Source organism: Plecotus auritus, assembly GCF_963455305.1.
Source record: "Plecotus auritus genome assembly, chromosome: 4".
Taxonomy (NCBI): Eukaryota; Metazoa; Chordata; class Mammalia; order Chiroptera; family Vespertilionidae; genus Plecotus; species Plecotus auritus.
The window spans coordinates 159,664,315-159,687,102 of NC_137775.1; the positions used below are offsets into that span (position 1 = coordinate 159,664,315).

General features: G+C 39.6%; 1 protein-coding gene across 2 annotated transcripts in view; it reads right to left on the reverse strand.

The window, feature by feature from the left end:
- Window positions 1–22,788, reverse strand: part of ELAPOR2 (endosome-lysosome associated apoptosis and autophagy regulator family member 2) — a 149,757-nt gene that overhangs the window by 114,631 nt on the left and 12,338 nt on the right. The window lies entirely within an intron of this gene.

Below are 22,788 nucleotides of genomic sequence, written 5' to 3' on the forward strand. Positions count from 1 at the left end.
GACTAGAGGATCGCAAGAATCAAGTCAAAGATTTGAAGTACAAAGAAGCAAAAAATACTCAACAGGAAAAGCAAAAAGAAAAAATAATCCAAAAATATGAAGATAGTGTAAGGAGCCTCTGGGACAACTTCAAGCTCACCAACATCAGAATTATGGGGGTGCCAGAAGAAGAGAGAGAGCAAGATACTGAAAACCTATTTGAAGAAATAATGACCGAAAACTTCCCCCACCTGGTGAAAGAAATAGACTTACAAGTCCATGAAGCGCACAGAACCCCAAACAACAGGAATCCAAAGAGGACTACACCAAGACACATCATAATTAAAATGCCAAGAGCAAAAGACAAAGAGAGAATATTAAAAGCAGCAAGAGAAAAACAGTTAATTACCTACAAGGGAGCACCCATACGATTGTCAGCTGATTTCTCAACAGAAACTATGCAGGCCAACGGGAGTGGCAAGAAATATTCAAAGTGATGAATAGCAAGAACCTACAACCAAGATTATTCTACCCAGCAAAGCTATCATTCAGAATTGAAGGGCAGATAAAGAGCTTCACAGATAAGAAAAAGATAAAGGAGTTCATCACCACCAAACCAGTATTATATGAAATGCTGAAAGGTATTCTGTAAGAAGAGGAAGAAGAAGAAAAAGGTAAAGATAAAAATTATGAACAACAAGTACATATCTATCAACAAGTGAATCTAAAAATCAAGTGAACAAAAAATCTGATGAACAGAATAAACTGGTGAATATAATAGAATCAGGAGCATAGAAAGGGAGTGGACTGACAATTCTCGGGGGGAAAGGGGTGTGGGGGTGTGGGAAGAGACTGGACAAAAATCGTACACCTATGGATGAGGACGAGGGTGGTAAGGGCAGAGGGTGGGGTGGGAACTGGGTGGAGAGGAGCTATGGGGGAAAAAAGAGGAACAATTGTAATAATCTGAACAATATAGATTAAATTTTTAAAAATTAATTAATAATCAAAATTATTGACTAAAATAATCCACCAGTCAATATTGGTATAAATAAATAAATAAGAAAAGGCCTTCTTTTCAATAGAAGATCAACTAATAAGCCTAGAAAGAATACTGATTGCTGCTAAAACTGGTGGGTAAAAGTGCGACGGGGATCAGGATTTTTATATAGTCACATTTAAATGTATTACCCACAGAAGTTCATAGCTCTATAAGCCTACTGCAAAAAAACAAGAAACAATGGTAATAAATTACCTAACCCTACAACTCAAAGAGTTAGAAAGAGAGCAACAAGAAAAGCCCTGTGTAAGCAGAAGAAAGGAAATAATAAAGATCAGAGCAGAGATAAACGACATAGAGACCAAAAAAAAACAAAAACAAAAACAATATAAAAGATCAACAAAACCAAGAGCTGGTTCTTTGAAAGGATAAACAAGATTGATGAACCTCTAGCCAGGCTCACCAAGAAGCAAAGAGAGAGGACTCAAATAAACAAAATCAGAAATGAAAGAGGAGAAATAACAACAGACCCCACAGAAATACAAAGGATTGTTAAAAAAAATACTATGAACAACTCTATTTCAACAAACTGGACAACCTGGAGGAAATGGACATATTCCTAGAAAAATACAACCTTCCAAAACTCAATCAGGAAGAATCTAAACATCTCAATAGGCCAATAACTATGGAAGAAATGGAAGCAGTCATCAAAAAGCTTCCAGCAAATAAAAGCCTGGGGCCAGACGGCTTCACAGGGGAGTTTTACCAAATATTCAAGGAAGAGCTAACACCTATCCTCCTCAGTCTATTTCAAAAAATTCAAGAGGAAGGAACACTTCCATGCTCCTTCTATGAAGCCAGCATCACCCTAATACCAAAACCAGATAAAGACAACACAATGAAAGAGAATTACAGGCCAATATCCCTCATGAACATAGATGCCAAAATCCTCAAAAATATTCTAGCAAATCGGATCCAGCAGTGCATCAGAAAGATCATATACCATGACCAAGTAGGATTTATCCTGGGGATGCAAAGATGGTACAATATCCACAAATCAATAAACGTGATACATCACATAAACAAATTGAGAGATAAAAACCACACAGTCATATCAATTGATGCAGAAAAAGCATTTGACAAAATCCAACACACATTTTTTATAAAAACTCACAGCAAGGTGGGAATAGAAGGATCATACCTCAACATAATAAAAGCCATATATGACAAACCCACAGCCAACATCACACTCAATGGGCAAAAACTAAAACCATTTCCCCTAAGAATGGGAACAAGACAGGGATACCCACTCTCACCACTCCTGTTCAACATAGTACTGGAAGTATTAGCCATTGCGATTAGACAAGAAGAAGAAATAAAAGGCATCCAAATTGGAAAAGAAGAAGTAAAACTGTCCTTATACGCAGATGACATGATATTGTACATAAAAAACCCGAAAGACTCCATCAAAAAACTATTAGACTTAATAAATGAATTCGGCAAGGTAGCAGGATACAAAATTAACACCAAGAAATCTATGGCATTTCTATACACCAATAGTGAACTTACAGAAAGAGAGACTAAAAAAGCAATCCCATTTACCATCACACCAAAAAAATTAAGATACCTAGGAATAAACTTAACTAAGGAGGTAAAAGACCTATATGCGGAAAACTACAGGACAGTGAAAAAAGAGATAGAGGAAGACGTAAACAGATGGAAGAACATACCATGTTCATGGATTGGGAGAATCAACATCATTAAAATGTCCATACTACCCAAAGCAATCTATAGATTCAATGCACTCCCCATTAAAATACCAATGGCATATTTCACAGACCTAGAAAGAACTCTCCAAAAATTCATCTGGAATAAAAAAAAGACCCCAAATAGCCACAGCAATTCTGAGAAAGAAGAACAAAGTAGGTGGGATCTCAATACCAGATTTCAAGCTGTATTACAAAGCCACTGTTCTCAAAACAGCCTGGTACTGGCACAAGAACAGACATATAGACCAATGGAATAGAATAGAGAACCCAGATATCGACCCAAACCACTATGCTCAATTAATATTTGACAAAGGAGGCATGAACATACAATGGAGTCAAGACAGTCTCTTCAATAAATGGTGTTGGAACTATTGGACAGATACATGCAAAAAAATGAAACTAGACCACCAACTTACACCATACACAAAAATAAACTCAAAATGGATAAAGGACTTAAACATAAGACAGGAAGCCATAAAAATACTAGAGGAATCCACAGGCAGAGAAATCTCAGACATATGCCGCAGCAATTTCTTCACTGATACCGCTCCTAGAGCAATGGAAACTAAAGAGAAAATAAACAAATGGGACTACATCAAAATAAAAAGCTTTTTCACAGCAAAAGAAACCATCAACAAAACAACAAGAAAGCCCACTGTATGGGAGAACATATGTGCAAATGTTATCACTGATAAAATTTTAATCTCCAACATTTACAGGGAACTCATACAACTTAATAAAATGAAGATAAATGATCCAATAAAAAAAAAATGGGCAACGGACCTAAATACTTTTCAAAAGAAGACAGAAGGAAGGCCAAGAGACATATGAAAACATGCTCAAAATCACTAATTATCTGAGAGATGCAAATCAAAACAACAATGCGGTACCATCTCACACCTGTCAGAATGGCAATCATCAACAAATCAACAAACAACAAGTGCTGGTGAGGATGCGGAGAAAAAGGAACCCTCGTACACTGCTGGTGGGAATGCAGACTGGTGCAGCCACTGTGGAGAACAGTATGGAATTTCCTCAAAAAAACTAAAAATGGAACTCCCATTTGACCTAGTGATCCCACTTCTAGGAATATATCCCAAGAAACTAGAAACACCAATCAGAAAGGATATATGCACCCCTATGTTCATAGCAGCACAAGTCACCATAGCTAAGATTTGGAAACAGCCTAAATGCCCATCAGCAGATGAGTGGATTAAAAACTATGGTACATCTACACAATGGAATACCACGCTGCTATAAAAAAGAAGAAATTCTTACCATTTGCAGCAGCATGGATGGAACTGGAGAGCATTATGCTAAGTGAAATAAGCCAGGCAATGAAAGAAAAATACCACATGATCTCACTCATTTATGGAAAAATAAAGAACATTATAACCTGATGAACAAAAGATAGACACAGAGGCAGTAAAGCATCAAACAGACTGTCAAATTACAGCGGGAAGGCTGGGGAGGGTTGGGGAGGGAGGGAAATAGATCAACCAAAGGACTTGTATGCATGTATATAAGCACACCAATGGACACAAGATACTGGGGGTGGGGGTGGGATGAGGGCATGTGACAGGGGGTAGGGGAGGCTGGGGGAAGGTCAATGGGGGGGAAGGAAATATATGTACTAATATATGTAATATTTTAAACAATAAAAATATTTTAAAAAATAAATAAAGAGATACAAAAAAAAAATTACAGCGGGAAAGCTGGAGAGTGTTGGGGAGGGGAGGAAAGAGATCAACCGAAGGACTTGTATGCATGCATATGAGCACAACCAATGGACACAAGACACTGGGGGGTAGGATGAGGGCATGTGACAGGAGGTAGGGGAGGCTGGGGGAAAGTCAATGGGGAAAAAAAGGAGATATATGTACTACTACGTGTAATACTTTAAACAATAAGATAAATAAATAAATGTATTACCCACAAATTGCTAATTGATCAAACAGGAAAACCAGCAATTTCATAGTGGAAAGTCCTAGCAGACTTAAGGAAATGATCAAAGTTATCACCAGTACTGGACAAATTGATACCATGTGTCTCCTGATAAAATGTACTGGGAGGCACATAACATTATTTGTGTTATTTGGGTCAAAAACATATAACCTTGATTTAATCATTAAAGAACATCCCACAATCCAATTTAAGGGACATTCTACAAAATAACAAGTGTATGCTCTTCAGAAATCAAGAAAGACAAGACTAAGCAACTGTTTCAGATTACAGGAAGTGAAAGAGACAACAAAATGCTATAGGGAATCCTAGACTATTTATTGGACTGGGGCGGGGACTGGAAATAGCTATAATGGTCACTGCTGGAGTAACTGATGAAATCTGAGTATGATCTATAGATTAGATAGGAATAGATATCAATGTAAAATATCCTGATGTTGATTATTATGCTATGGTTGTGTCAGAGAATAATCTTGTTCTTAGGGATGGGACACAATGTCTCCAAATGGTTCAAACACACACACACACACACACATAGAATGCATAAAGCAATTGAAACAAAACATAAACAATGAATGAATCTGGGTAAAGTGTACTCAGGGGTTCCTTGTATTATACTTGCAACTTTTTTGTAAGTTTAAAATAACTTCTTAAAATGTAATCAGAGAGCCCTTGCTGGTTTGGCTCAGTGGATAGAGCGTTGGCCTTCGGACCAAAGGGTCCTGGGTTCAATTTCAGTCAAGGGCCGGTATCTTGGTTGCAGGCTCCTCCCCAGCCCGAGCCCTGGTCAGGGCTTATGCAGGAGGCAACCAATCGATGTGTTTCTCTCACATCGATGTTTCTCTCTGTCTTTCCCTCTCTCTTCCACTCCCCCTAAAAATTAATGGAAAAATATCCTCGCGTGAGGATTAACAAAAACAACAACAAAAAAGTAATCAGAGAAACATGAGTAAGCCATAGAATAGCTAGTTAATAAATGAAAAATACGCAATTTGTAGTACACTGAATTTAGGATACCTGGGAGGAAAGAAAACATAGCTGAATTTATTTATTCATGAATCAAAAAATATTTGCACCCCCAATTTTTGTTAAGCATTGCTGGGGGGGAAAAGTGATCTATAAAACATGAGCATTTATTGTCATCATAGATTAGATAAGACATGAATTCAATTTATCAGCACGTGAAATGCATTCATAACTGCAATAAAGGTACAAGTTAACAGGTAAGCAGAGAGAACACTGACCTCTCCCTGGTAGTTCCCAGGGTGGCTTCATGGGGGTAGGATTTCAACTGATGGAACAGCAGTAGGGCATGAAGCAGGAAGGTATTCCACACAGTGGGAACACTATGGACAAACTAGTAGCCCTGTGCACGAATCCGTGCACCCGTAGCTCACTGCAGCCCTCCAGTAGCTCTCCACCCGCTGCCCCACCATCCTGTAGCTCCCTTTGCCTCCACCGCCACCCCTCATAGCTTGCTGCTCTGCCCTCCTGCTGATCCGTGATCCGGTCGTTACGCAGTCGGTTGTTACGCTTCACGGCGTAACGACCATTTGCATATTACATCTTTATTATATAGGATGCACTGAGGAGCAAATTGTGGGATTTACTGTAGGAACTGTGAGGAGACAGTTTGGCTTGGAAGTAGAAAGTCTAAAAAGGAGCAACAGGAGGAGAAAAGACGAGAAAAATAGTTTAAGGACACATTATATGGGAGCTCTAAATGCCAAAGGTATAGGAATTTAATTTTTATTCGGTGAAGTGCCCCTTTGCTTTGGAATAAAGAAGGATGGGAACCCAGCCAGTGTGGCTCAGTGGTTGAGCATGTGCCCATGAACCAGAAGGTCATGGTTCGATTCCTGGTCAGGGCACATGCCCCGATTGTGGGCTCGATCCCCAGTAGGGGGCGTGTAGGAAGCAGCCGATAGATGATTATCATCATTGATGATTCCATCTCTCCCTCTCCTTTCCTCTTTCTGAAATCAATAAAACCATATTTTTTAAAAAAGAAGAATGGGAAAGGAATGGCTATTTGATGCTGAAAGTCGTGCAAGAAACTAATCGAGCCATCCAGGAAAGCAGGAATAAAGGCCTATACCAAGAGGAAGCAGAAAAAAGCTGGTCTTCTCACCCCCTAGACATAAAAAGGTTCAAAGTAAACAGTGGTTGTCAAGCAAGGTAATAAGCATGACATGTGATCACAGAGCGTTTTACAAATTCATCTTGAAAGCAGCCTATTAACTCTCCACACTAGAATGGAGATGTTTGTACAGATTTATTAGCTCTTCTGGTTTTCACCAATAAACCTAGGAAAGCTTTAAAGAACACCCTTTAAAATCTCAGTGTACAAAAGTCTTTTTATAAACATTACCTCCAAAGCTTCTTTCCAGGTAAATTCATTTGTAAAAAAAACAAACAAATTCAAAGCATTCATTTCTCCGAAAGTCTCTTTTTTTCAGACTCAGAAATAAAATCTGTGCCTGTGGCTACTGTCAAAACTCACAGTAGAATTTACATTAAATATTTCCTACACAACATCACTCTCCAACTACTTTTCATTCTTATAAACAAATACAGTCTTTGCAATTGTCCTAAATATCGAAGAGAAAGACTAGGTATGGTCAGAAGAATGGAAACATCCATTCCAAAAATTTGCCCTCAAAATAAATCAACTTCCCAAAATAATAAAGATAGGAATCAAATTTTCTAAAATTCCTACCCTACTAACACACTCATTTGTTTCCACAGTCGGGAAAATAAGAGTGGAAGATGAATGGCCACCAAAAGATAAATAGAAAGATAATCAATGCCTTTACACCAAAGAGAAATCTTTATTTGATTTTATGTATTAACTGTGAAAAGATACCCAGTCTATAACAATCTCATTTCTAAAAAAAAAAAAAAAAAAAAAAAAGAGAGAGATTTATAAAGTTCTGAAATTGGGTACATTCCATTTTGAGTAATTTGTCATAAGAAAATATCTAAAGATAAATATCTAAATATATAAAAGATACAGCTACAACAATGTTTATTATATAATTAATAACACAAGGTAGTAACATCCTAAATGATCAACAATCAGGAGTTGATGAAACATATTTTGATACATCTACAGTGAAATTCTGTACACTTATTTCAAATTGTATATATCTACCCTGGACATGGCAAGATGCTCATTATATGATTAGAATAAGAATTCCATTTTTGTAAAATGTATAAATTAGTACATATATATGAAAGTGATCAGAATAGGTATATACCAGAGTATTAACAATAATCATCTCACCATGTTGGCTTACTTATATTTACTATTTTCTTTATAATAAACATGTATTATATTTGTACAAAATAGAAACATCATTCAGAAGTAAAATACAAAAACAAGCAAATAAAGACTAAATGACTTTGCCATTAACATCAGCCTGAAGTAAACAGATGTTCCATTTCATACCACCAGAAAGTCACTTCCAACTCCGACATTTAATGCAAGAAAAAATGTTAGATGATCATTTAAGTTAGCACTGATGTAATTTGTTTCCCTAAGATGTAAGAATATTTTGCCCATGTATAATAAAGTCAAATAAATTAGGTTGCCTAAGAAATAAGGTGTCCTAGTTAAATGATTTTCAAAAGGTAAAAACAATTTTCCTCCAAAATGAGCTGGTTCAATTTCCTGTACAAGTAAATGGAGTATGATGAACAAAATTCAATCTTTCTTTGATAAATGAGGATCTGAGTGCCTCAAGAGTCAATGAAAATTGCCTGGCCAGCATGGCTCAGTGGTTGAGTGTCAACTTATGGACCAGGAGGTCACAGTTCAATTCCCGGTCAGGGAATATGCCCGGGTCGTGGGCTTGATCCCCAGTGTGGGGCGTGCAGGAGGCAGCCGATCTATGATTCTCTGCCATCATTGAAGTTTCTATCTCTCTATGCCTCTCCCTTCCTCTCTGAAATCAGTAGGATAAATTTTTTTAAAAGAGTCAGTACAAGTTATAAGGCTCTGGACAGAGAGAAACTATTGAGAGAAGACGAAGTGAATGAGCTCTGACTCAAGCACATGCCCTGGAAACAGGGTCCCTGAAGGAAGCCAAGCTGTGCCCTTGTTTTCTAGTGACCTATGTCTGCCTCCAAAGAGCAACACAGACAGTCCAAGCTGATGACTGAAGGAAGCTTCAGTTTATTGCAGTTTTTTCTAAGTCATCTATATTCCTATGCTTTATAGTCTGCTTAACATGTTGTACACTTCTTCTAGGCAATTAAATACAGTCCTACATCATCACATCTCATGGGCCCATGGTATTCCATTTAATACAGGAAACAACCTATTTAACCAGTTACCTATTGAAAATTTGGTTTTTGTTTATGAATAATGCTGAGAATATAAACCACCTTACATGTACATCATTGTTCAGTTAATCAATTTACTTAGGGTAATTATAGAAGTAGATACAAAATACTTGCTTGAGAATGTTTTAAATATCTTGAAAAACAATTATTACCCACTTGTTTCTAGAAAGCATTTAATATCGTATACTCACATTTCTAGATTATGAAAGTACCTCCTCTTATCACACTTCTCTTTCAAATTTTTCCCAGCGGATCTCAGAACATACTCAGTCTTACAAACCTGAGGATCATTTTATTTCCTACTCTACTTTCCAATAGACACACACTCCCAAGGGGAGGGGGTCTATATTTGGACTCTGGGAGATTCTTTTAAAAGTATAAATTAATTTGGGGAGAATAGACATCTTTACAATGTTGAGCATTTCTCTTTTTTTTAACAAATTTTTATTGATTTCAGAGAGAGGAAGGGAGAGGAAGAGAGAGATTGAAACATCAATGAGAGAGTATCGATTGGCTGCCTCCTGCACGTCCCCAACTGGATATTGAGTCCACAACCCGGGCATGTGCCCTTGACCGGAATAGAACCCGGGACCCTTCAGTCCGCAGGCAGACGTCTATCCATTGAGCCAAACCAGATAGGGCACAATGTTGAGCCTGTCTAAGACAGTGGTTCTCAACCTTTCTAATGCCGCGACCCTTTAATACAGTTCCTCATGTTGTGACTCCCAACCATAAAATTATTTTCGTTGCTACTTCATAACTGTAATTTTGCTACTGTTAATGAATCGTAATGTAAATATCTGTGTTTTCCGATGGTCTTAGGCTCTACAGCGGTTCTCAACCTGTGGTTGAGTTTACCACTAACTCTGATTGCTCCTTATTCTAGATCAGTGGTTCCCAACATGGGGCACACGCAGGGGGGCAATTTTATTTTTAAGAGGGGCACTTCAAGAATGAGTTAGTAATAGTGACTTCTTTGCATTTCTTATGATTCTAGGGACCTCATAAACAGTATATAAATATATATTGTGACATATTTATGCCTTTCAGTTCTCTATGTTTTGAAACTTTATTTGCTACTTTATCATCTCACTTATTATTTTTTAACAATTTCTTAGTGATTTATTCCTTAGTACATCAATTGTCCTTTCATTTATTTTTCTCTTTCATGGATGCCATGTTCTTTGGAAGCTTGTTTAAACCAAGTTAATGGCCTTTTAGGCTTCCTCCATGTGAATAGGAGTTTACTCTTTGAATAATAAGAATTATATGTCATGGGGAAGGGGGGTATCAGGATTTTAGAGATGCTTAGGTGGGGCATGGCCAAAAAGAAGGTTGGGAACCACTGTTCTAGATCATCCTATAACCCAAGACAGAATTATAGAAAGCCCCAAGAATATTAAGTATATCACACTAAATATCTAAATTCAATTGACTTAGGTAACTAATTAAATTATAGAACCAGGTATCTCCTCGTAAAATATGCAAATATGTGTGTGTGGTGGTGGGGGGGAGGTTGGGTATGTGTGTGCGCGCACGTGCACGTGTGTGAGCAACTAAAGTAGCACAGGCCAGATTCACCAAGCCTTCTTGTTGACTATCTGTATGTAATACTTATTTTCTAGAAACTACATATCTCTGCCCAGTATGACCATACTGGATATAAAAAACTCCACATTCAGTCAAAAGTATCCAACAAGAAGCAAAAACATAACCCCTGTTTCCATAAAAAATATAAAACTAGAAGAAAGTCATAAACTGCTGGCCTTGGAAAAGACTTCACAGATTATCTTCTTTTCCAAATAAGAAGATTGAGTCCAAGAGAAAGCAAGTTACCCAAGACCACACAGCCAATTAATCACGAGAAAATTACATAACTGGGTCTCTTGATTCTGGTGAATGTCTGTCCCACCACACTCTGGTACATACATATCCAATTGAACATTACCTCTTTATCAATTTATTCCTCCCTCCAAACTAAGGTAAAAATAAGAGCTTTTCTTCTGAATAATTAAAATTAGACTACATGCTTTTTAAGTTGTAAATTACCGCTGATTTTGTAAACAATATTTTAAAACCATTAAGCCTCTATCATTAAGCAATTTTAATAAATTAAAAACATCTCATTTTAAACAAAATCAAATTTGAGCACAATTCTCCAAAAAGCCTCAACATTCTTAAAATGTGCATGTTGGACATATATCACATTATTTAAGGAGCGAATTAATTCGCTAAATAAACTGGTCAATTGGAAATTTTTGTCAAACAGTGTAGGAATAAAGGTGTACATTTCTGGCAGGCCAGCCTAGGAAAGAGAAAAAGCAGCAGCTGGTACAAAGGGAAACCTTAAACAAACATGTTCTCCTGTTGTGTTTACTTAAATAAGCCTGTCTACCAAAACATAAAATCAAGACCTACGCATAGATCCGCTTCCATATGCTCTTGGTATTTCATCAGTGCAGTCACTAAGAAAGCACTAAGAAAAAAATGTCTTTCCAGAGTCACTGAACACATGAAAGCAAAGGGAGAAGATGGGGGGCTGTGATTCCATGAATGCAGAAGAATATCCAATTTGGATGTTATTGAGCTGTGGTCATCAATGAGGTGATCTGGGGAGCCAGGACATGAATCCATTGCAACAAATCGCCTGCTTTAACATGGTTAGTATCTGAACTGCTGCCAGGCTTAACCTGTGGAACACTCACTAAGGATATGTTTGCTGCTGTTTTACACTAGAAAAGAATAAGCTTTCTTATTCAGAGTTTTATTTTAATGTTTGAAGTTAAACAACATGACATTCTTTAAAAATTATTTAAACCAAGTATATAAAGTTAAAAAAAAAAAATCAAGGCTGTCACTAAGAAATTCATTTAGTGGCTACTTTTAGGGCATTGCCAAAGGTTAGGTTTCCAAGCCAAGAAGTCATCTGAAAAATAGTCACAGATGCACACTATTTAACACTAATTTTCACCACACATGTTTTCTTCATTTGAAAGTATTATAGTTTGCCCTGGCCAGTGGGCCTTCCTGGCCAGTGGGCCTCCCATGGCTTGTCCCATGCACTGAAAGGTTGCCGGTTTGATTCCCAGTCCAGGCACATGCCAGGGTTGTGGGCTCAATCCCCAGTATCTCTCTAAAAAGCAATTAAAAATAAAATAAATAAAATAAAGCATTGTATTGTGCCTTGATGCTAGAAGGGTAATAAGCCCACAAAAAAATATATATATATGCTATTTCACAATCCAATTTACATTTCTCCCTTGTTGTGCTAAGAACTTAGAGCTAATGGGTTCATGTGCTGACAACTACAGTCATTAGTAACAATCAGTATTTTAACAGTTTTTAAATAGAATCCATTACAGTCACAAGCTGTTTTATGAGGATACACCTTAATGGCCTATATTCCAACTAAAACCTGATGCTGGAAAAAGAAGCAACTATTTAGCAAGAACAAGACAGCAGACATTTGCTGGAAAGATTTCATTGGGCCCTAGCCGGTTTGGTTCAGTGGATAGAGCGCCAGCCTGTGGACTGAAGGGTCCCGGGTTCAATACCGGTCAAGGGCACATGCCTGGGTTGTGGGCTCAATATCCAGTTGGGGGCGTGCAAGAGGCAGCAATCAATGATTCTCATCATTGATGTTTCTCTCCCTCTGTCCCTCTTCATTCCTCTCTGAAATCAATAAAAAAAGAAAAAGAAAAAGAAAAAGATTTCAGTGGATCATATACCTAGATATACAAATATGAGCCAATTTCTATAATGCTTTTCTTAGTGCAACAACAACAAAATTTCATGTAAGAGACTGACAAATTTCAGAGGGAAGGGGGGTGGAGGGTGTGATTAACAGGGAATTTATATGAATATATGCATAGTCCATAGATACAGACAATAGATTAGTGAGGCTTGGGAGGGGCTGGGGAGGGGTGGATGGGATCAATGGGGAAGAAACACAAACAAACAAATGGGACATATTTAATACTTTCAACAATAAAGATAAATTTAAAAAAACAGTAAGCAACTTAATTTCCCTCTGCAATAAGGTGGTATACTATGGGGTCAGATGTTGGCCTGTATTTGGAACTAGGCTGTTCTGCCATCTGGATTAGACCCAGGGATCTGATACATGTATTTCAGTAGAAGTTTTCCTAGAGAAGGTACTTCAATTTATCTCTTCTTCTTCACAAGGTAGACAGAGTTTGCATCTACTAGCTCACTTGTTTTAAACATGAGCGTAAATGAGAAGTCTAAAAAAAGTCTGACCTCATGTTCACATGAACTAGTAAGAAACCACCTAACTCATGTTATATTTATTTTCAAAAAGGCAGTTCACTGAAGACTCAATTCAGCAAGTATTCATTTTACATCAGCAAGTCCACCTCCTGGCCCAAACACTCTAAAGTGAATTAGATTAAGTAACCAATAACTGTGCCTAAATATGACCGATCAGAAGAATTGTAAATGTTATTAGAATAAAACTTCAGCAAAGTGTATGTCCTCCCACAAATTCGTACACTGAAGTTTGAGCCCATAGTACACCTAAGAATGTGACCTTAGTTGGAGATAGAATATCTGCAGACATAATCAAGTTAAAATGAGGTCATTAGTATGGGCCGAAATCCAATAACTAGAGTCCTAATAAAAAGGTGAAATCTGGACAGAGAGAAAGGCATAGGAAAGACAGATGTGAAGAGACACAGGGAGAAGATGGCCATCTACAAGCCAGAGAGAGGCGTGGGATAGGTCATTCCTTAAGAGGAACCAACCCTGCTGATACCTTGATTTTGGACTTTCAGCCTCCAAAACTGTAAAGTAATAAATACCTACTTATTCTTTAATTACTTTTTGTTTGTTTGCTAATCCTCGGTAGAGTATATTTTTTCCCCATTGATTTTTAGAGAGAGCAGAAGGGAGGGAGGGAGGGAGACAGAGAGAGAGAACATAGATGTGAGAGAGACACATCGATTGGTTGCCTCCAACATATACCCTGATGAGGACGAGGGATCAAGCCTTCCACCTGAGGTTTATGCCCTTGACCTGAATGGATCCCATGATCCTTAGAGTGAGGGACGACACTCTAACCACAAGAAAAACCAGCTAGGGCCCTACCTATTCTTTAGACCACCCAGTTTGTGGTACTTTATTATGGCAGTCCTAGAAAACTATTACAAAAACATAGCTCCAAACTAGAAAGAAGGAATAGTCATGTGATATGCATAAAAAGGCAGCACTTGATAAAAAATGTCTCAAATTAAGCATAATAGAACACTCTACATGTGCCTCATCTTGAGAAATTCTTAAACAAGGTGTCATAAGTAAAAAATAACCAGTTACTAATCATAGTACAAAACCTGTACTTGGAAGGAAACTTAAAGCCCTCTGTTCAGCATTACCAGTAACTATTTGCACTTCCCCAGTCAGCTACTGCCACTTTTCTCTCCTCCCCTTACCAGCAAAGCTCCTCACAATTGCCTGTTCTCACTGCACCTGCCTCCTCTTTACCCATTCTCTCCTGAAGCCACTTTAATCCAGTTTTTCCTCTACCGCTCCATAAAAAGGGCTCTTGTCAAGATCGATGATGACCTCCACATCACAAAACCTAGCCATCAGTACTCAACATTCCTCTCATAGAGCTAAATGAACAACAGATTCAGTCCTTCACTCTCTTCTACTTCAATACTGTCTTCATTTTGTCTCTGGGGCACCATTCTCCTCTGCTTGCTCTCCTAACTCTTCTAATGTGTCTCAATGCTGGTCCTCGACCTCTTCTCTCTCTGTCTAAAATCACTCCCTAGGACAGTGGTTGGCAAACTCATTAGTCAACAGAGCGGCAAATCACGGCTCGCGAGCCTCATGTGGCTCTTGAGCCGCAGTTTGCCAACCACTGCCCTAGGAGATCTTAATACAGCCTATCATCTCTTTCAAAAATATATAAAAATATACTTTATATACAAAATATAAAGTCATAGGCAAAAGTAGGTTTACAGTTGTGAGCACACTAAACACAGTTTGTTCTGATATTATTTATTCTTGTATTATATATTTTCCCATATGAACAACTGTAAGTCTACTTTTGCCCACCCCTGTATATACACTGAGTGGCCAGATTATTATGATCTCTGAACACATAATAATCTGGCCACTCAGTGTATATCCTATATAATAAAAGGCTAATATGCAAATTGTCCCCTCAACCAGGAGTTCAACCAGCAGGCAGGCCGGCCAACTGCCCATGACCCCTCCCCCTGGCCAGGCTGGCCGGACCCCACCCATGCATGAATTCATGCACCGGGCCTCTAATATATACACACACACATTGAGTGGCCAGATTATTATGCGTTCAGAGATCATAATAATCTGGCCACTCAGTGTAGAGAATCCAATTGCTCCACCCCTAAAATTTTAATCTAAGCTTCCCTAATGCATCACCTACATTACTAGTACTGTAATTACCTAACTCACAATAACCATGTCTCCAGAATCTATTTTCCACATAGCAGCCAGATTGATCTTTTTACATATGAATCATATCATGTTACTTCTGTGCTCAAAACTCTCCAGGGCTCTCATCTCAATCAGAAGAAAAGTCAAAGTCTTTAACATGACCTAAAAGGTACCATGTGATCTGCCACACCCCATCCACCTGTGACCTCTGTTTGCAACTCAAGTCATATCCCCCTCATTTATTCCACTCCAGACACAGTGGGTCACTCTTTTTTTTTTTTTTTTTTTAATATATTTTATTGACTTTTTACAGAGAGGAAGGAAGAGGGATAGAGAGTTAGAAACATCGATGAGAGAGAAACATCGATCAGCTGCCTCTTGCACACCTCCCACTGGGGATGTGCCCGCAACCAAGTTACGTGCCCTTGACCGGAATCGAACCCGGGACCCTTCAGTCCGCAGGCTGACGCTCTATCCACTGAGCCAAACCGGTTTTGGCATGGGTCACTCTTCTTTAAACATGCCAAGTGTATGCTCATCTCCAGACCTTTGCACTTGCTATTCCGTGTGCCTGGAAGTCCTGTCCCCGGATGGGCTTGATCCCTGTCTTCAGTCAGGCACTGCTCAAATGCCATAGCATCGAAAGCCCTCTCCTGACCTCTTAGAAAGACACCTCCTCTGTCCTCTCACCTCCCATATTTTTCTTCTTAGATTTACCACAACCTGTCATGTACTTATATAATGTCTAAAGTCATTTATAAACTCCATAAGAGCAGTAACTCTCTATTTTTCTTCACTGATGTATTCCTAGTACCTGGACCACAGACAAACACAAAAGAGGGGCTGAGTAAATATTTGTTGAAATAATAAACAAACATCACATGACCTGGCATAGAGTAGGTGTGAAATAAGTGAAACTTTAAAAATAACCATTAGACAAGTGATTCTTACCCTGGCTACACACTGGAATCTGTTTCTTGGACCCTGTCCTCAGAGATTCCTAAATTATTGCCCAGTGATTCTAATGTGCAGCCAGAGTGATAACCACTACATTAGACTATAATAGGCTGCTTAAAGAAAACGTGTGTGTTTTTTTTCATCTTTGTACCTCTGGCACCATGGTTGGCAAAGTGATTAATAATGATCAAATGAATGAATCATGAGAAATGGCCATTTAGTCATTGCTTGTATAGTGCTAATAATGAACTAACCAGTTTATAAAGCAAGTCTTGTCCTTTGCTGCACATCTTTAAAGGTTACAGTTCTTCATTATTCTGAGGCAAGATCCTCCTCACCATAATGCCCACTCATTGGTCCAGGTCTGCTGTCTGAAATACACCTGAGGTGCATTTTTTAAAGACAGCCTTTCGTACTTTTAAAAACAATCATAATAAGCCCTTTCTTTGGGCCTCTTCTCTAGTTAGGACAAATCAAACCGACTGCAGGAAGGAAGCTTTTGCCCCAGACTCATTCTGCCTGGGCAGGAAGTATCTCAGCCACAAATAAGAACACTGAATCCAGGTCTTGAATGATAATAGAGGTCAACTCTACTGGGGAGAGAGAGGAAATGGCTTTTCACACGTGTCCATGCGCAGTGTATAAGGATGAAAGTGTGTGATAATCTCTGAAATTTTAAAATTGTGGTTAGATTGCTAAATAAGAAATAGGGGTGAAATGGAAGGGAGTGAGGGCCATAAAGAGAAAACTAAAAAGGTCTCGTTGAGACCACATAATAAAGGACCTTGTATATCTTGTTAAAATGGTTTATTTTATGTCTGACTGGATCCACGTGGTGTTTAGAAACAAGAAGGAAGAAGACTGATGATAACAAACCAACCACTAACAGCCAACAAAAATAAAAACATGAAGAAAAACTTCTTCAAATGGAGAGGAAGATAATGACTTTGGTTTGGGAAGTATTTAATTTGCAATAGTCCAGAACATTCTACTAGAGGTGTCTTTCAATAAGTTGTAAATGTGTTTTTGGAACTTGATGGAGTACCAGGCATTGGAGGTTAGATTTAAGAGTCATTTAAACAAATGACTGTTGTAAATATGACAAGCAATCGGATGAAAAATGTTAACAATGGTATGCCAGAATGGGATTGCAGGTGATTTTCGTCTTTATGACTTGTTCAAATTATTCAAATTGTTTATAATAAACATGTATTATTTCTATTTACATAAATATAAGAATTAATAAAGAAAAATTCAGCTAAGAGTCAAAGATGATATGTACAGTGCAAAGAGAAAACTAATAGCAAAAATTTAGGATGACCTACATTTACAAAGAAGTAACCGAAGAGCAGCCAGCTAAAGAAATAAGGATATAAGATTGAGTGATACCAGATTGCAGTGTCTCAGAAAGCAACAGAGGAGCAGCCTAGAAACAGGGTTAAACACTGCAGAAAAATTAAAGAAAGCACTGGCAATTAGGAGATGATGATTAACCATAACAAGAGATTTAGAAAAATGATTGGGATTGAAGCCAGACTACAGTGAGTTGAAAAGAGAGTAGAAAATTAAGAAATAAAGGTAAAAAGTCTGGTTCTGAAGAGAAAATCAGGGGGAAAAAAAAAAAAAAAAAAAAAGGTCAGGTTAAGGACTACCTTTATCTGTCCATATCAGAGAATGCAGAACTCGGAGCTATGAATTCAAGTGTGTCATAAGAGTCTCCCTGGCCTGTCAAAGTCATCACCTACTGCTGCAGAAGAAATGAAACTAAATGGGACATGTCAGCGAGTCTCACAATCAGAGTTCCTATCAGCACCTTTTGTCTTTCTGAAGGAAAATAAAACACATAAAGGTCCCCAAAATCTGCAGAACCACTACTAGTCTAAAAGAGTTCTTACCTTGTTCTAAACGCAAACATGTTAGTCAACCAAATTCCCACCACTCACCCCAAAAAAGTAAAAAAATACACCTAAACCTAGCTATCTTGCTGAATTTATAGAAATATAATTTCAACTAATAATTAACGTATTTAATTGTCATTCCAAATGAGCACAAAGACTGCTCTCAGTATCCAGAGAGTACACAGAAGTTGTTCCCACAACAAGCATATCTAACTAACTGAATGATTAGCTCTTCATAAATCAAGATTTATCTGAAATAGCACTAAATACTTAGTGAAACAGAACACTAAATTCTCTCTCAGAATATCTCAGAACGCCGTGAGTCCCTTTACATTTACATTTTAGGCCGCTGCTGCCAAACTTCACAAACAGCCTATTTGGAGCACTCACTAATGAGATCTTGATATTCCTAGATTACATTATCATATTGGAGCTTAAGAATATCAAGTACACTATGATTAGAACCACATAATGTTAAAAATAGATAAGCATATGAGGTATAGCCACACAATGGAATGCTACTCAGAAATAAAACGGAACAAACTACTGATTACACCACAGTGTAAATCAATCCCAAAATCATTATGCTAAGCAAGAGAAGCCAGGCCAAAAAAAAAGAGTGCATGGCATGACTCCATTCCATTTCTATAAAATTCTCGAAAATGCACTTGAATCTGCAGTGACAGAAAACAGATCAGTGGCTGCCTAGGGCTAGGGTGGAGGAAGGGTTGGATTACAATGGGAAGAAGAAACCTTTGGGGATATTGGAAAGGACTTTCTTGATTACAGTGATTGTTTCATGATTGTATACAATATGTTAAAACTGACCAAACTGTATACTTCAAATATATGTAGTTTAGTGCACTTCAATTAATCCTCAATAAAGTTTTAAAAATTGAGGCAGTTGTCTAAACTTTCCATAAAATATCTGAATAACATTTCAAAGCAGTATCATTTATATATGAGCGAGGGGACTAAGAATAACTGATTGTTTTTAAATGTTAATATCTAAAACAAAACAATGCCTGGCCTATATAATTGTGATAGAAACCTTTAAAGAAAGAGGGATAAGGAAGAAAACAAAAACACTAAAATAATTGTGGTAAAATGAAAGGACCATGGTCCATCGATTTTTATTCTGAATTGTCTTAGGCATACCTTACTGTTTTTTCAACAAGTGTCTGGCCTTTTATATTTGACGTTTTATAGGCTTCTGGTTTAACATGTCATCAGACTAACACCCCTCACATCTGCTTTCCTCTTCATCTCCATCCATCCTTTCTCCCCAGATTTGTATAGGTAAAGACAAAGGCAGAACATGCCCTAGGTTCAGTGTCTGTCACGAGCCGCTCACCATGGAAGAACCACAGAATTCTAAAGCAAATTCTTATTCTCAAAAAAAAAAAAAAAAAAAAAAAAAATTCTCCTAATCAAGATCTAGCAAATAGAATGAGATCCCCCCAGCTGATCAGCATAGCATGGGGAGAACGTCTGCCAGACAACAGAAAATTGGATTAGGGATTCTGCATAGATACCGCATCCTGGAGAGAAAGGGACCAATGATCATGCCACCCACGTATCTGTGTGTGGATAAAACAGAGCGGTACAGTGAGGTCTCCTTGTAAAATTATGTGGAACACTAGCATCAACCTTGAGGAGTGATAGGTTTCTGAAACACATGAGAAAGGAATTACTACCTTGGGAAAAAAAAAAAGAATAATTTAAAAATGATTGACGGGAGAAGAAAAAATTGTAAGCAGCTGCTGGGTAAACTTAATAAGATTTAATTCACAGCCTCTTAGAAGGCATTGCAGAGAGTTTAAGTATAGACCAGGTCTATGCAGGCACAGTGGGAGGCAGTGGGGTTCGGGTTCAGTGAAAAGTAAGATCTCTGGCGGCCGGGGTTGCGTGTTGACCCATGAACCAGGAGGTCACAGTTTGATTCCAGGTCAGGGCACATGCCTGAGTTGTGGGCTTCATTCCCAGTAGGAAGCGTGTAGGAGGCAGCCAATCAGTGATTCTCTCCCATTGATGTTTCTATCTCTCTCTCCCACTCCCTTCCTCTCTTTGAAATCAATAAAAACATATTAAAGTTTTTAACTTAATTTAAATTAAAAAGAAAATGAGGTCTCTGGAGAGAAATATATCCCAGCCTATGGCTCACTGCTTTGTCATCTTTTGCCAAGTTATTAATTGCCTTAGAGCTTCAGTTTCCTCATCTCTAAAAGTAGAGGAATGGATTACTATTAAGATTAGTAAAGTATTTTATAGATTTAATGACACAATGAATGCTATTTGTTATCAAGAAAATTGAGGAATTAATAGACTGCTCTGAAAGAGACTAGATATATAATTCATTTCCAAAACCAATGGCATTTCAATATATCAATTAAAAGGTAAAATGGTAGGGAAAACTGTCACAGAAAATAGTAACAAAAAAATACTTAGAAATACAAAGACTATACAAGTGAGGAATACAGAATGCCTCAAACACTAAAGCAGACTATGTCTTCAAATGTGAAGATGATACTATAAAGATGATATTGTTCCAAATAAGAGATTTAACAGAATCCAAGAGGCAATTTCTATAAGATTTTTGTTTAATTTTTCTGAAGTTGAACTGGAAGACTAAATGGAGTAAGAACAGCTGAGAAATCTTTGACTAAAAGAAAAGTATCACGTAAAATCATATTATAAATCTGCATGCAATTTTGATACAAAAAAATCAATAGTTTAGAAAGTAGCCCAAAAAGAAATAAAATCAATGTTTGTGTGTACATATAACATGCTATGTATTATATATAAAATAATGGATTTTATATATATACTAGGGGCCCGGTGCACAAAATTTGTGCATGGGGGCGGGGGAGTGTCCCTCAGCCCAGCCTGCACCCTCTCCGATCTGAGACATACCTCTCACAATCCAGGACTGCTGGCTCCCAACCGCTCACCTGCCTGCCTGGTCCTAACCACTTCTGCCTGCCAGCCTGATAACCCCCTAACCATTCCCCTGCCAGCCTGATCGGCACCTAACTGCCGTCCCAATTGTCCCTAATTGCCCTCCCCTGCCGGCCTGGTCACCCCTAACTGTTCTCCCCTGCTGGCCCGGTCACCCCTAACTACCCTCCCCTATAGGCCTGGTTCCCGCAACTGCCCTCCCCTGCAGGCCTGTTCCCCCCCCCCCAACTGCCCTACCCTGCAGGCCCTGTCACCCCTAACCGCCCTCCCCTGCAGGCCTGGTTCCCCCCAACTGCCCTTCCCTGCAGGCCCTGTCACCCCTAACCGCCCTCCCCTGCAGGCCTGGTTCCCCCCAACTGCCCTACCCTGCAGGCCCTGTCACCCCTAGCCGCCCTCCCCTGCAGGCCTGGTTCCCCCCAACTGCCCTTCCCTGCAGGCCTGGACACCCCTAACCGCCCTCCCCTGCAGGCCTGGTTCCCCCCAATTGCCCTCCCCTGATGGCCTGGTCCCCCCCCAACTGCCCTCCCCTGCAGGCCTGGTCCCTCCCAACTGCCCTCCCCTGCAGGCCTGGTTGCCCCCAACTGCACTCCCCTGCAGGCCTTGTCCCTCCCAACTGCCCTCCCCTGCAGTCCTGGTTGCCCCCAACTGCCCTTCCCTGCAGGCCTGGTCCCTCCCAAATGCACTCCCCTGCAGGCCAGGGACCCCCCCCAACTGTCCTCCTCTGCCGGCCTGGTCGCCCCCCAACTGCCCTCCCTTGCAGGCCTGGTCCCTCCCAACTGCCCTCCCCTGCAGGCCTGGTCCCTCCCAACTGCCCTCCCCTGCAGGCCTGGTTGCCCCCAACTGCACTCCCCTGCAGGCCTTGTCCCTCCCAACTGCCCTCCCCTGCAGTCCTGGTTGCCCCCAACTGCCCTTCCCTGCAGGCCTGGTCCCTCCCAAATGCACTCCCCTGCAGGCCAGGGACCCCCCCAACTGTCCTCCTCTGCCGGCCTGGTCGCCCCCCAACTGCCCTCCCTTGCAGGCCTGGTCCCTCCCAACTGCCCTCCCCTGCAGGCCTGGTCCCTCCCAACTGCCCTCCCCTGCAGGCCTGGTTGCCCCCAACTGCACTCCCCTGTAGGCCTTGTCCCTCCCATCTGCCCTCCCCTGCAGTCCTGGTTGCCCCCAACTGCCCTCCCTTGCAGGCCTGGTCCCTCCCAACTGCCCTCCCCTGCAGGCCTGGTCCCTCCCAACTGCCATCCCCTGCTGGCCTGATGGCCCACAATTGCCCTCCTCTGCTGGCCACCTTGTGGCGGCCATCTTGTGTCCACATGGGGGTGGCCATCTTTGACCACATGGGGATGGCCATCTTGTGTGTTGGAGTGATGGTCAATTCGCATATTACTCTTTTATTAGATAGGATATTTACTATATACTCGCATAGGAGATGGTATAGAAAACAAATCAGTGGAGAAGGGACGAATTATGGAGTGTTCAAAATACT